This window comes from Cavia porcellus, unplaced genomic scaffold, assembly GCF_034190915.1.
Source record: "Cavia porcellus strain 051 isolate PalLab524CR breed Dunkin Hartley unplaced genomic scaffold, mCavPor4.1 scaffold_28, whole genome shotgun sequence".
NCBI classification, from domain to species: Eukaryota; Metazoa; Chordata; class Mammalia; order Rodentia; family Caviidae; genus Cavia; species Cavia porcellus.
In genome coordinates this window covers 42,855,803-42,870,316 of record NW_026947511.1, presented here as the reverse complement: position 1 = coordinate 42,870,316, position 14,514 = coordinate 42,855,803, and the positions used below count along the sequence as shown (strand labels likewise).

At 48.6% G+C, this 14,514-nt stretch overlaps 1 protein-coding gene and 1 long non-coding RNA gene across 4 annotated transcripts in view; one reads left to right on the top strand and one right to left on the bottom strand.

Annotated features, from left to right (window-relative positions):
- Kif6 (kinesin family member 6) overlaps window positions 1-14,514 on the bottom strand; it is a 301,789-nt gene that overhangs the window by 101,248 nt on the left and 186,027 nt on the right. The window lies entirely within an intron of this gene.
- LOC134473696 (uncharacterized) lies at window positions 770-7,228 on the top strand. Its single transcript, XR_010044085.1, has 2 exons — window positions 770-5,232; window positions 6,777-7,228. It is a non-coding gene; the product is annotated as an uncharacterized LOC134473696 (long non-coding RNA).

Below are 14,514 nucleotides of genomic sequence, written 5' to 3'. Positions count from 1 at the left end.
GCCATCCAGACGTAGGAGCCTCTCATTCACCCTCGTGTGTGTGGCCCCAGGGTAATCGCTGTGACTTCCGAGGATCACAGAAACTATTCCATGGCGGTTTTGTTACTGCAGCTGAGGGTGATGTGTCTTTCACATTTTCTCAGTGTCGTGATTTTTCCCATGAAGCTAATTTTGCAATGGCTCAAGAAACAAATTCTGGAACGATCTCCAGTTTAGAGTTCAGAAGGCCCAAGTCAGAGCCCTGGTTCCTCTTTATGAATTGTCACACAACCTTGCCAAGCCCTGGGCTTCCCTGGCTATAAGACACTAGGTAGCGGAGAGGGGAGGAACAGCCCTCCCTGACTCAATGTGTTACCGGTGGAAGTGTCACAGGGAACCCAGGTTACAGACTGTGAGTTGGTGAGGACGTGTTAAAGGTATTTCCCCTTGACTTGCCATTTCCAAATGCATGCATATGCATGGCACCAAAATAGCATAAAAGAGCTGAGTGACAGAAAATTCACAAGTATCCTGATTTTGTGGGTGTTCTTAAGTGACTGACTGTCATCAGCAGACTCTTTGAAATACCAGGAAGAGGCCCCACTCTGCTTCCGCCTAGGTCTCTGGTAATATGTGCTAGGGTTGTTTTTAGTCATGGGGGCTCTGGAGATAGACTCCACCCTGAAATCTCAGGTTCCACCTCCTCATTCTTCTTTGGCTGCCCCATTCTGTCTCCTTATTCCTGGGTGGGCTGTTGTTTCTGACCCAGTGCTGCTGGCCTTGATGTATCTATGGCTCAGCTCCATGACACCCCTGTGACTGTGTGGGCAGCTTGCCCTCTCTTAGGGGTCAAGGCAGTCTTGTGTGTGGGGGCCGGGCTCCCTGATTTTGGAACAGTCCTTCCTCTCGGGGCCACAGTTCAGCTTGAGCAGGGTGGTGAGGAAAGTCATGCTGGGCACCAGTGCACCATGGGAAATTCTTCTGCGGTCCTGCTGACAATGCTCTCTCATCCTCTGCCCATCCAGCGGGGGCACCCGATTGACTGACAAAGGCATACAACAGTTGGCAGATGGACCCCTGGCGCATGGAATTCTGTGACGTTCATGAAACCAAGTGGACAGTAAAACGTGCTTTGCTAGTGACTTACAGTGACAGAGAAGGTCAATGACAGAGAAGCCGAGAAACGGCTTGAGACTCCAGCCTGCGACAGCCCGTGCCAGCCAAAGTTTTGAATGGCTTTTGAGGAGAAATGAGGCTGGGAGGAGCCTGAGGAACCAGAAGCACGTGCTGGGTTTTACTTTGTCTCCCTTTTGATCTACGAATTGGTTCTGCAAAAAAGGTTTAATCAGACCAGCTGTAAAGCATTCTTCAGACGAATGAAAACCCACGGAAACGAGCTGTGAGGTTCCTGTTCCCCCAACCCCTCATCTTTCTGGGGATTAGCAATGTAGTCCACGTAAGATTCTCCCTCTCTTTAGCCTCAGGCCACTGATTTATTCAGACTCGGAGAACTATGTATCCTCTCGGAACACACACAAGTTGGTTCTGTAACTGTGCCGTGAGCTTATCATGTTTTATGTTTCTTGAGGGAAGGATCACATCTAATTTAAGATTTATAACTCCGATAGCATGAGCATTTATTCAATCACTTATCTACTTATTCAAAGAAACATTTATTGGATTTACAAAGCTTGACTTAAAATCTACTTGGTAGAAGGCCTTGGGGAAGATTTCTGAAGAGATTCAGAAATGGTGAAATCAGCTCCCTAAGTTAAAGGGATTAAAATTCAGTTAAAGGGATTAAACACTCAACTTCCCCTCGACTGAGAGAAAAGGAAATCAGAGCTGCACAAATCTTTCATTGAGTAGACCAGAAACCCCACCAGAGCAGTAACCGGAAGTGTTGGCAGGGCCCGGAGAAGCAGGCAGGTCCAGCTGTGGTGGTGGGAAAGCACAGTTCCCCAGAGGGGGCAACGCAGAAACCTCTCTAAAAATTGTTACTGCATGTGGACTGTGTGCCGTCAAATTTGTTCTGGGTAGAGGCTGCACACTTATGAAATAATACAGAGACAAGTGTTTTATTTTTACAGCACCATCTATCATGGCAAAAGATTGCTAAAGACATCCTTTGATAAGGAGCTGGCTCTCCATGTAATGAAATACGTGGCAGTTGACAAAAAATGCGGCAAGAATCTGTCAGATCTAATTTTAAGTGAGAAAACGAAGTCCAAAGAAACTTTGCGTAGCATGCTTTTTTGTTAAAAAAGAAAGGAAAAGAAAAAAGCAGGAAGATAAGAATATACATTTGTATTTGCGTGGGTCTGTGTAAAGAACTCCAGGAGTACACGCCAGGAAACGATGCAAATGTTTCATAGAGTCACGGGGACACAGCTTCGGGTGGGACCGGGCATCTCCCCTCATGCTGTTTTGATTTAGGAGCCATGTGGGTGCATTACCTCTTTCACATAGAAAATAAACAGGTTTTAAAGTGTTTGTAGGGAAGGTACACACATGAGCCAATAGTGTGCACAAAACACACTGGCGTCTTATTTTCTAATTAAATTTAAAACTCCCAGAGGAATGAACTGTATGAAAGCATTTTGAACTCATCTTGCAGACAGTTTGTCCTTCTCCAGTTTCTCCTATAAACCCTTTCTGGATTAATCCTCCCAAATCCCCCTCTAAACAGACTGCCAGAAGGGCTCCCTTATGGCATTCACATCAAATCCAAATGTCTCTATTTGGCTTTTAGGTTCTGCACAAACCCAGCAATTTAATGTCCATCACGGAGGACCTCAACAGGCATCGTCTGCTCCCGGAGGGACGGCGTGTCTCTGTGAGAGTTCCCGTCACTGGACAGCCTCTCCTTCCCTTCCTCTCACTGTCTTCTGAGGCCACTCCCTTCCTGGAGGACTGTGCTATCCGGTCCACCCCTGGTGTAGCCTCTGTGATGCTTAAGCCACTATGTCCCCAGTCCCTTAGAGGCCCCAGCTGAGCACCATGGAGCAAGAGACGGCAGCTGTCCCGGAAAAGGAGCCATCTGCCCATGCCAGGGTGGAGACAGTAGACCTGGGGTGGCTTTGAGGTATTTTGAAGTCTTCCTTAGCGTGGCAGGGAGAGAACAGGACCCCAGGGGGCCTCTCTAACTGCACAGCAGGCGAGGCGCCACTATGGAATGACAAGACCAGCTCTTGAGTGATGCCAGATGCCTATAGGGGCTTTTGGGGTCCTAAAGTGAGTGAGGGGCTCTGCAAGAGGTTGACAGTGGAAGCAGGGGTACAGTGGCCAGCGTTGGGGACATGTAGGTCATTTCTGTTGGTGGGGCCCCAGCCACACCTGCAAGCAGAGACAGGATGGCTTGAGAATTTCAACTGACATCTGATTTGCATGAATTGGTCTCTCCGGCAGGTGGTCCTGGGTCTCTGATGTCACCGCTAATGAACAAGCGCTGTGAGGGACACGATTGCAGTTCTGGGGTACCGGGTGTTTCCTCCTGGGGGCTGATTCCTTTCCATCAACTCGCAGCCACTGTTTGGGGTCTCACTGAGAAGCCCAGCCTTGCTGGCTGGGAGTGGACCGTAACCCACAGCAGATTTCTGCCCCAGTGCAGAGCTGGTGTGTGCATTTTCTGTAGATTCACCATCCTGGCTTTTATATTACAGACAAGGAGACCGAGCTGCAGGGAAGGGAAGTGGTTTGTGCTTTACCACTCCAGAGCGGGAACCCAGGTCCGTTCTCCCTCTGTTCAGGCTTCTCCAATCCTTTGTGAGGTTCTTTGGTTTACAAATGAAAAAGAAAGGGCATAAAAACAAATGATACCCAAACTTGGTTGAGTCGAGAGTTTTACCCTTCCGCCCTCTCCCCTTCCTCCTGTAAAGGAAACTGAGTTTTCACAAAATAGTGAATGGATCTGAGCTGTTTGCCTCCTCACCCTCTAGGGGTAGCCTCTCCCTCTTTCCTGGAGGAACTGGAGAGGGCAGTCTGCAGGGGGAGTGCACAGGAAGTGTTTGGTGAACATGCAGGCACAGCGGTGCCGGTTACCACCCTGGGGGCACCGAGATCCTTCCCTGCCCACCCCGCGGTTTCCCAGAAGCCCCTGTCCTCGTCTCCAGCCCATCCCCCTGTCCCGGCTCCCTGCCTGATTTCTGCAGCTGGGCTGATGAAGCAGCAGTGATTTTTTTAAGGTCTCCAACCTGACACGTCCTATTCTGAGTCACCGAGCCGAGGCGTGCCTTCCTCTGGCGTGCCAAGTTTTCTCCACTAGTGTTTTCAAAGGCAGCCTTCTTCCCCTCATGACAACCATTCGAAATCCACTGATGGGGAGCAGACTCTGGACCGGAGCATTTCCAGCATCTGAAAGATCTCAAGTTTGACCCTAACGGCAAGGGGCGCAGGCACTGAGACGTTCAGCTGCTCTCCCGGGCCTCTCTCCAGGACTCTGAGGTGCAGCTCCAGGACCGTGGCTGTGTTCTTCAGGCCGTCAGCCCCGAGAGGACAGGAAGTGGGGCAGAAACGGAGCAGCGTCTTGGGATCAGTGGTGCATGTGACAGCCTCTGATGGAAGATGAGGTGTCTAGAGGGGGCATTTCTTGGGGACTGGCTGCTCTGTCCATTCCAAAAATACTTACTGAATTCTGACTGAGGGCCGGAAACTGGAGATTAAAAAAGAGTTAAACCAGCTGTATTCCACGTTCTTCAACCCTCGATAGGAGGCTGAACAGGAATGTGGGCAGGTGGCGGAAGATAATCAAGACAAGGGCCAAGTGGCTGCAGGGGGACAGGTGCAGACGCTCCTCGAGGAACTTAACTCCTGCTGTCACTCACACTGTGCTTAGTGTGCGCTGCCCTGCGAGTGCACGGGGCACGTCTAGCCCACTCCTTTGCACACTGTAGGGGCCACACTTTCACGGAACTTTTCTTTACGGGGCCTGATTTAGAGTAAAGCTTAGTGAGTAATTAGACCTAAAATATGTAGTAAGTGCTGGTGACGTAAGATGAACAATGTAGAGAAGGCGACAGTGATGAACACATCCAGTCCACTCACCTCCACATCCGAGAGAGTACAGCGTAGGGTAGGAGCGACGCAGGGCTGCTGGATTCTATTTGGATCAATAGGAAAAGGTGGTTCAATGAAGAGCTTGAAGCAGTGTGGAACGGGACCCCGTGCAAGAAATAGTGGAAGACGGGGCAGCAGAAAAGCTGGGGGTGCAGACAGGCCAATGCCAAATCAAGGACGTCGAACGTCATTGGCTAGGTAAGCAAAGACCCTATTGCTGATTAGCTGGTGGAAATGATTGCTGGGCCTAGCTTTATCAGATGCTGTCTTAGGCACCTTTTTAATCATCAGGCCAAAATACCCTACGCCTATGACTTAAAAGAGGGGAGGTTAGCTTTGACTTGTGCCCCAGCACAGTCAGCTGGCTGCAAGGCCGGACGGCGGGGCAGAGGGGCCTGGCGGAGGACAGCTGCTCACGGCACGGTGGACAGGAAGAGGAGAGCAAAGGGAGGAGCTGGGCAAGAGATAAACCTCCTACCCAGACCCCGCTTGCTGACAGCAAGTGAGGTATACACCCCACAGTCCAATCCCCTTTCAAAGTCCCACCTGAGTGCCGGGGGCTTTTCAGGGGCATGAGGACATAAACCATAACAGAAGTCTAGGCATTTTCATTTCTCTGGGAGACTTGAACCTCTTGTAAGTAGTTTGACCATCCTAACAGAGAGGCCCTGCGTATACATGGAGAGACACAGAAGCAGCACAATCCAGCCTTCCAGGACGCCAGGGGGTGGATGTGCCGCTTAGGATCCTCAGCCCTGGCCTGGTGATAAATAAAAAAGGACTGTCACTTGAATTTATTGTTATATCTGAATATTCACTTTGAAATATAAGACATGCTAGATGTACCCAGTGAAAAATCTCTTTATGTGATCTGCATCCATTTAAGTAAATGGAATTATAAATGTACATGTATTGCTGTAAGACTACAAGGGAATAGTAATAACTCTGATACTATATACAAAACAACTTTTAAAAAATGTATTATAGCCAAGCACAAGGGTGCACATCTGTAATCCCAGACTGAGGGCAGCCTGAGCTACATAAGCAAGTTCAAGGCCAGATTGAACTACATAGTGAGACTGTCTCAAACAACAAAACAAAACAAAAGAACCGAAAGACAACAAAAACAAAAACGAAATTATAAAGAATAATAAAGTACACAGTAGAGCAAGAACATTATATATTTTCTGAGCCAATAAATTTTTATGAATTCAAAGAGCAACAAACGGTGGAAATTTAATTATAGTGCAATTCTCTAAGCACTGAATTTATTTTGTTAGTACTTAATTCAATTGAAATATGACTGACAAAACATAGAGCACTGTTTGGAAATGTCACATCTCATAAGGCTGGATTAAAAGCAGAAAATCAATATTGTTACCCTAAAATTTCTTAATAAGGAAAAACAATTTCAGAATCGTAGTAGGTCACTGTGGCAGAGACGCTGCAATGGGTCACCTACATCCCACTTTGGGACTGAAGCACTCGGTCCTCAGCTGCTGGCCCACAAACTGCCCTCTCTGGGAAATGCCCTCCCGTGAAGAGTGTCACCTCCCCAAGGTCATGCTCCTTCCCTGAGGGCAGTCAGGACAGAAAGACTGGCCAATCTTGCTTGCCAGGACAGACTTGGAGGGCCAGCCTGCGAATTCTGAGCTTGCTGTGGGGCTGACGAGGATCTTTGTTGAGAGGCTTCTCCGCCCTAACCCCTCTGTCCCATTTCTGCTGTATCCTCTCTGCCACAGGTGTCAACGCCTGGAGTATTCCCCCTTCAGTTATCTCTGATCCACACAAGATGAGAGAAGCAGAAAGTGTCAGGAAGAGGAGGAACGTCAGAGAAAGCACCTAGGTGCCCCACGGAACCCAAGAGAGTCTGCTTTTTTTTTTTTTTTTTTTTTTTGTCTTTTTCCTTTTTGTCGGTAACGGGGATCGAACTCATGACTGCCTGCTTGCAAGGCAGGCGCTTATGCCGCTGAGCTAAATCCCCAGCCCCAAAAGCGTTACTTTTAATAACAAAACTTATGTCATGGGGCGGGGGTTGAGGTTTTGGCCACAGCGTCAGGTGAATATTAGCCCATAACCCTTGACCATTTGACATTTGGCCAGTATGCATTTGGAGAACACCTATTTCCGTCCATCCATCTGTACATCCATTCATCCATCCACTCATCTAAAATAAAATCTCACCATAACCCTTTCTCTTGCTGTGGGAAATGTGCTCAATTACTTTTATTCTATTCAGTTTTAAAAATTGCTTATGATGACCTCCAAAGTGGCATTCCTGATGCAATCCTTGCAGTTTGAGAAAGGAAGGAGGGACTTGCCTGGGGATGGGCAATGCGCTCCAGAGGTGATGCCTAACATCTGGCCACCCCCAAGGGCAGAGCGGGGATGGAGACCCCCACCTGACCCCAGCTTCCTGACGCTAAAGATACCCCGTCCGACTGCCCTGCTTACCGCACTCAGAAACCCACTTCCTGCCGCTTCTGAACGAGCTGCCAGGCCTGCCTGAGACGTGCTGTTTTTGCTTTGCCCTGCCAGTGCCTGATTACTGCTGCTGTTTCCCACCAGAGCTCACAGAGACGCCCCTCCTTGAGCCATCTTTGACTGCCAGGCTAGAAGACTGGGTGTTTCTCTGTGTGTTCAAAACAGACTGTTAGCCTTGCTATTTACTGGGCAGCTTGGGATGGCATCCTCGATTCCCTAGGACCTGGCATAGTGGCTGGGCCTGGGTCAATACACACATTTCCGTTACAGGGAGGCTGTCTTGACCAGCATCCCTCTGGCAAATGCTAGAATCCTGGCTTGCTTGGCAAACATAATACCATAAATCCTTGTCCAAGGGTATTTTGTGTACTATAGCTTTGTATGTTGTGGGTTCAACTGGCATGAGCCAGTCCTCTTTAATTTCATTAAATCTGGGAGGAGTCTAAAATTTGTTTTCTAGAAACGGCAGAGTTGGAAGATTTACCAAATTAATACCATTTCCTAAAATCGAGACCTGTCATCTGATGTCCAAGTCTGACATTTCTATCTTGCTCCTAACATTAATTTTATGTGCAGGGACAATATTTTAAATCTAAGTCGCTTTAGGACACAGTGACTCTCTGTATCTTCAACCAAATTAAAGTGATAATAACTGTAGAAATACATTTTAAGGTATTTAGGATTTTTTGGATTTTGTATCAAATCTGCTTTCTAAATTACCTTTGACCGTTTAGATTTTTGTTGTGTGATTTTACTGTTCTTTTTTCTTCCTTTTTGAGGTCATTTTTTTCTAGGAAAGTTATTAACAATCTTCCAGATTGTTTCTGTCTAAAACACATAAATTGGTGCTCAAAGAACGCATCTGATATTTCAAAACTCAGAGATGAGCCAAGCGTGCTAGTGTCTATTTGCAATCCCAGCACTCTGAGAGGCTGAGGCAGGAGGATCATGAGTTGGTGCCCAGACTGGGTAATGCCCTGTCTCAAAATAAGAAACACAAAATGACTGGGGATGGAGTTGGTGCTAGAGGCTGCTTCGGTACCCAACAGAAAACAAAACACTCAGAGATACTCGTGGCAGTGGCTTTGAGAGCTCGGTCAGCTGGAATTCAGGTTTGTGTGTGTGATTCATATTACTAATAAATTCATGTTACTTATTTGTTTCTTAGGAGGGGAGGGAAGCCTTCCAGAATCACTGGCTTCCTGGTGGACCCCAGATCTAAGAAAACAGCTGCTAGAGAGGGACAGCCCGTCCCTGAGAGTGAACAGGCGGGGACAAAGGACTTGTAAATGAACACCTAAAACCGTGCTAAACTACTCCCTGCAAACCTAGAGGCACTGGGACTTTATGTCATACCAGTTGTCCTGAAAGGCACACAGAGGTCTTCTTTAGCACACAGGGCTCAGGGAGTGACAGGAAAACACGCTGGGAAACAGCTGGTGCCTTTGACCCTTGACATCAATCACGTCCTCTGGCCAAGCTTCACCCTCGAGTAGATGTACTCTTCCTGAATTAAATGGAAGCTAAATGTGCACGCTGGAAGGACAGACCCGGCCCCCAGCATCTTCCCCAGGACAAAGCAATAGAAGCGCAAAGGACATCAGGTCCTCAGGTCTTTTTGGGATGGGGGAGGTGGGAGGGCGCGGGAGGAGCTGCGTGCCTGCAGCGGGCCGGGTACCCTCACGGAGAGCCACGGGGAGAGGGGCTGGGTTGGAAGCCTACAAGTGTTTTCTGAGTCCAGTTCTGTCCCCAGCGAGGTTTGTGACGCAGCAGCTGATGACCTTGTGGCGCTAAGCTTTGGGTTTGTCACCCACACAATGAAATGATTGGTTGGTGGGCCAAATACACTGTGTTCTACCCCTGCGATTCTCTGAGCTATAAAATTATAAAAATGCTCTACCAGCAGTGAAAGGCAATGGTAAAAGTCACAAAAGGGGAAGAAAGGAAACGATGCCACCTCTGAGAAGATTCTGCCATGCTCAGAAAAACAGCCCCACACGGATAACAGCTCATGATGTGACCTGAGCGAAGAGGACGTAAAACGTGGCTATGTGGCAGGTACTGTGCCCCCCTCACCCCGGCTCGTGCCACCATCTGCTCCTGACAGGTTTTTTCCAGAACGTGGCCCCACGTTCTCCCGTTACCATCAAGAGGTGGAGGCTACTTTCCTTCCTCCTCCTGTAAATCATCCGTAATCCCCACGATGTGGCACAGGTGATTTTGCAGGGCTGCTGGGAAGGCAGTGCGGTTCCTGCCCGGCAGGCTGGGAGACTGCCTTGCTCTCAGAGCTTCGAGCGGATAAGTAAGCACCCTGGCTGCCGTGGTGCTGGGGCCGCTGTGCTTCACGGAAGCCCACTCAGACCACTGGAGAGGCCGGGAGACCGCCGGAAAAGCCCCACTTTGCTGGCCTTTCCCCACTGTCCTGTTCCAGCCACTAACGCACTGTAGCTCCCTGAGAAGCTATCGGTCAGATCCACCCAGCCAAGCCCTTGCCAGGTCCCCCATCTACAGAAACGTGAGACAACAAAATTGTTACTTTAGGCCACTGATGTTAGGGTGATTGGTTACTTAGCAACAGCTAACCAGCAGAGTTTGGTACTTTGGTAGCTGAAATGGGGAAGGTGCGGGTCCTTAAATAAAACCTGCAAGATGTTTCATCGCGTTGGGACCTGGAGCAGTAGGGAGCCAGGAGGTACTTGCAGAGCCTGTTAGCAGAGGCCAAAGTGCTCTGAAGACAGAAGGCTCAAAGGGAAGGAGGGGGATATCAGAGGAATGGAGGCACTTGTTACGTGGTAGTGAAGACCGTCAGATTGTCCCCAGCAATCTGGTGGAAATAGAGGCGGTGTTGGTGAATTCGGTGCAGCTCTTGGTACTTCCTTCCTGAAACTTTCGTGGTTGGATAGGCTTAATCTAGTGTCTATTAAGAGAAGAGAGAGGTGTATTAAACGACAAATCATTGAGCTTTGGAGTGAAAGCTGGAAAAATTTTAAAGGGTCCAGAAGAGAGTCCTCAGCCAGCAAAGGGCTCTTGATTAAGAAATAGCTTCTATGGGGCTGGGGATTTAGCTCAGCAGCATAAGCACCTGCCTTGCAAGCAGGTGATTGTGAGTTCGATTCCTGGTACCGATTAAAAAAAAAAAAAAAAAAAAAGAAATGGCTTCCTGGGAAGGGTGACATCCTGGCTAAGCTCCCTGGCTAAGACGTCACAAAGATCTAACGTACTTCTCTGACAGCTTGAAGTCCTCCAGAGGACCCGAGGGCGTTCCCCATGGACCCACACAGCTACCCAAGGGAGCTTCTCAGGACGGTGAGGGCACCGCGGGCAGCACCCAAGGCTGAGGTGCGGAAGGACTTCCCTTGGGCAGGGCCACGTGTGTGGGTGTTTTCTGACCAGGTGAACGACACCCAGCCAAACCTTGGTTGCCGAACTCAATTCATTCCACATTCAAAGTCAAACACTGAAAAGTTTGAGAACTGAATGTATTTTTCCTATAAGAAATAATGGAAAACCAAATTATTGGTTCTGAGGCTTCCCACTTACACTTACCAATTCATCCCCCCTCCCTCAGGACTTGAGCAAATTTTGCAGTGATTCCTTTCTTTAACTCTGTCGTGATTCTCACAGTTTTCCCCTTCGCTTTGCTGGTGGTATCACTTTCTTTGGAACCATGGTTACGGCATTTCACAAAAATAAAGTGCAAAGAAAAAAAAAGAAAGCACAGTGGCGAGTATTTTAACACACTGACACAAGCCCTGTCTGTTGTCTGGGGACAGCAGCGCTTAGACTGAAGTGTGTCCAAGGTGAGACGCCATATGTGACTCCACCCCTGGTCTGCACAAAGTTTTTCAGGTTGGGCTTTTGGTTCAGAACTGAATGAGAGTTTTCTTCTAACTCTGCTGTTTGAATAATCTGGCTGCTCCACCCAGGGTGGCTGTGTGGCACTGATATGCAGGAAGCCGGTGTCAGCCTGGGTTTGAGGAGACAGTGCAGTGTGGACAGAAGGCTTGGGGACCTCAGCCTTTTGCATGGAGGATGTAAGCGGAGAAGTTTGCTCACACATGAGCCATCTCGCACAGAAACAACAGGAGGAGCCAGAGCCTGGAACTAGGGACGCGCAGGGCAGAGCCAGGAGTCAGAGAGAACCACCGCTGGGGATGACCGAGGTCAGGTGAAGGGTATGGGCCTGCGTGGATTTTCCAATCACTTTGAGCTAGTGACTGTCATCGCAATTCCCCTTTTACGAGCAAGAGTGTTTCCTTCTAAGTTGGGTTCTCGGCCCAGGACACCCAGGGCATGCTGTGTGTGGGGGGTGCTAACTTAGTGTCTCTGCTGGTCTCTGGCTGAAGCAGGATGAAGGACCCGAGGAATGCACCAGACCTGGGGCTTGGTGCTTTCCAGAGGCGCTTGACTTTCACAGGAAAAATCATAGCCCAACGCACAGCGTTTGTTATATTTGCGATGACTTTCTTTTCTCCCGGGTATCTGAACCAGACCTTTGGTCTCGTTTGTGCAGCTGCCTGCTTTGAGATGGAAAATGACCCCCTTGGAGCAGGAATGACGCTCTATTTGCCCAGGACATAGCTCAGGCCCTTCCCTGTGTTAGGCGTACGTTACGTGCCTGATGAGGTGACAGCTGTGATGGAAGCCATGGGCTCTTCCCCCGTGGCCAAAACCCGGGGAATACTCTCCTCCTGCCTGCTGCGGAGGCTTTCATTCTAACACTCAGTCCTGAGCAACTCAGAAACTATTTCTGCAAGATAAATCATGTGTGCTCTGGAATTTGAGAGCTGGAAGGGGCCTTGGAGGTCCAATAGTTCAACCGCTTCATCTTACAGATGAGGACGTTGAGGTTTTATTGGCCAGTGTGATGATGATAAAGTGGTTAGGTGACCTGCCCAGGGCTGTGGAAGTAATGACAGAGCCCGCTGGAAATTCCTCCTGTCATTCCCTGCCTTCACTGAACGGACTTTGCTGCTGTTTGTGGGCCGGCTGTTCCGGGAGCTTGCTGTTTAGGTTAGATTCCTCCCTTCTCTGTCCCGCTTTGATAGTCACCATATGATGTTCAGTAGAACAAGGGCCTCACATTCAAGCCAGTCTACTGACTCTTTTTTTAGTCGTTCTGGAAAAGGATTTATGCGTGGAAATGCTAAAACTATTGCTTTGGGCAGAGTCAGTCTGTGAATTTGAATTACTTAGGCCAGGTACCTTGTGTACCTCCTTCCTACTGATAAGGAAAAAAATAGGTAAACTGGTTGTTTTCTCACTCACATGGTATCTTACTATATTTTCTGTTGCTATAACTGAGTACTACAGGCTGAGTAATTTATATAGAAGAAGGTTCATCCAGCTCATGGCTCTGGAGGCCCAAGGTCAAGGGCTGTGTCTGCTCAAGGCCTTCTTGCTGGTAGGGACTCTGTAGAGTCCCAAGGCAGCATAGGGCATCACATGGCCTGCAGGCTGCACAGGAAGGAGGTTTCTATATCAGATCCACCTTGAGATAGCCCGCCAGTCCACTAACCAACCTACAGCCCAGCACCCTCACGGCCTAATTACTTTTCCTCGGTCCCTCCTAAGTAAATCCCACCAGGGACTAAATTTCACGGCAGGTTTCAGTGGGGCTAAAATCCCAACCCCAGCACACAGCCATCTTCCATTTATCCGCATCCACTAGTGTGAAGCTTCTTAGCAGGGCTTGGCCTGCGGCCTGCCTTTCCCACCCTGGACCTGCAGGGTCGCAGAGCCTTCCCTTGACCTCTCCGCGGTCGGCTTGGTGAGGTTTGGCATCTCCCATCAAAATTCCCCCCCGATGCCTGTTGCACAACTCTCTACATGAGGAACCTTATTTGTTTCCAAGAACATTAAGAACTTTCTTGGTATTCTTGGAAAAAAAATCTTGCTAAAGAACCCACTTCCTCTTTAATCGTTTAGGGATTGTAAACATGGAACTGTGGATTCCCCTCCTCTCACTGCTCTCTTTTTTGTCCATTTACTGACTTGACTATTTGGAAAATGGGCAGAAATGATACCCGAGGAGGGACCCTGGGGAGTCCCCACTATGCCACTTTGCACCCGAGAGAATGTAATATGTTTTAATATCAAGTTGCATGCCCCATCAGTTGACTACGTCCCAGGAGCACTGCTCTGTTTTAGCCACTGGGCTGTTTACACATTAAGAAGACACAGCCTCTTTTCATTACAGGGAGAGGGTTGTTAGTCACATAAGCCATAAACAAAAGTTAACACTTGGTACTCAGGAGGAAAATATTGGTTGAAAGATACGTTGTCCAGCTTTCTGTAACTACAGTGAAATAATGGAAATAATTAACTGATAAAGAGAAAAAGGTTGGTTTTGGCTCACAGTTTTCGAGGGTCCAGTGCAAGCCTGGGAAGACCCTTTGTTCTGGGCCCCTCCTGAGCAGCAGAGGTGGGGAGCTGCTCATCTCATGGTCAGAAGCAGAGCTGTGTGAGCTAAGTGGCCCCAGTTCCTTGACCCCCCTGACTTACAGCCTCCTACTCAGCCACACTTCTTTATGGTTCCCTGCACCCCCAACAGTGCCATCCTGGGGCCCATCCCTGACCATGTGGGCCTTCAGGAGACAGGAAACTTCCAAGCCATAGCAAAGGCTTACACGGCCCATAGCTATGTCGGCAGACAAGGCAGACACTTCGTGTTTTTGTAAGAAAAGTGCAGAGAATATCGCAACTTGAATAAAAGTGTGTGTTAAATTTTATAACAAACATACTAATGTTTGTTTAGGATTTGTTCCTCTAGAATTCCGAATCGCTACAGGAAAACCCACTGCTCAGGGATAAAAGAAGAAGCATTCTACTGTGACACGTTCTTTTTCTCAGTCCTTGGTCCTCTTTGTAGAAAAAAAGATCGAAAGGGATGAAGGGCGAAGCATTCCCAGTGGAACAGATTTAAAGTCTAGAAGACCCGCCTTGCAGGGCTTTCCAGATGGTAAAGGGTATGAGCCAGGTGAGCCCTTGGGAAGC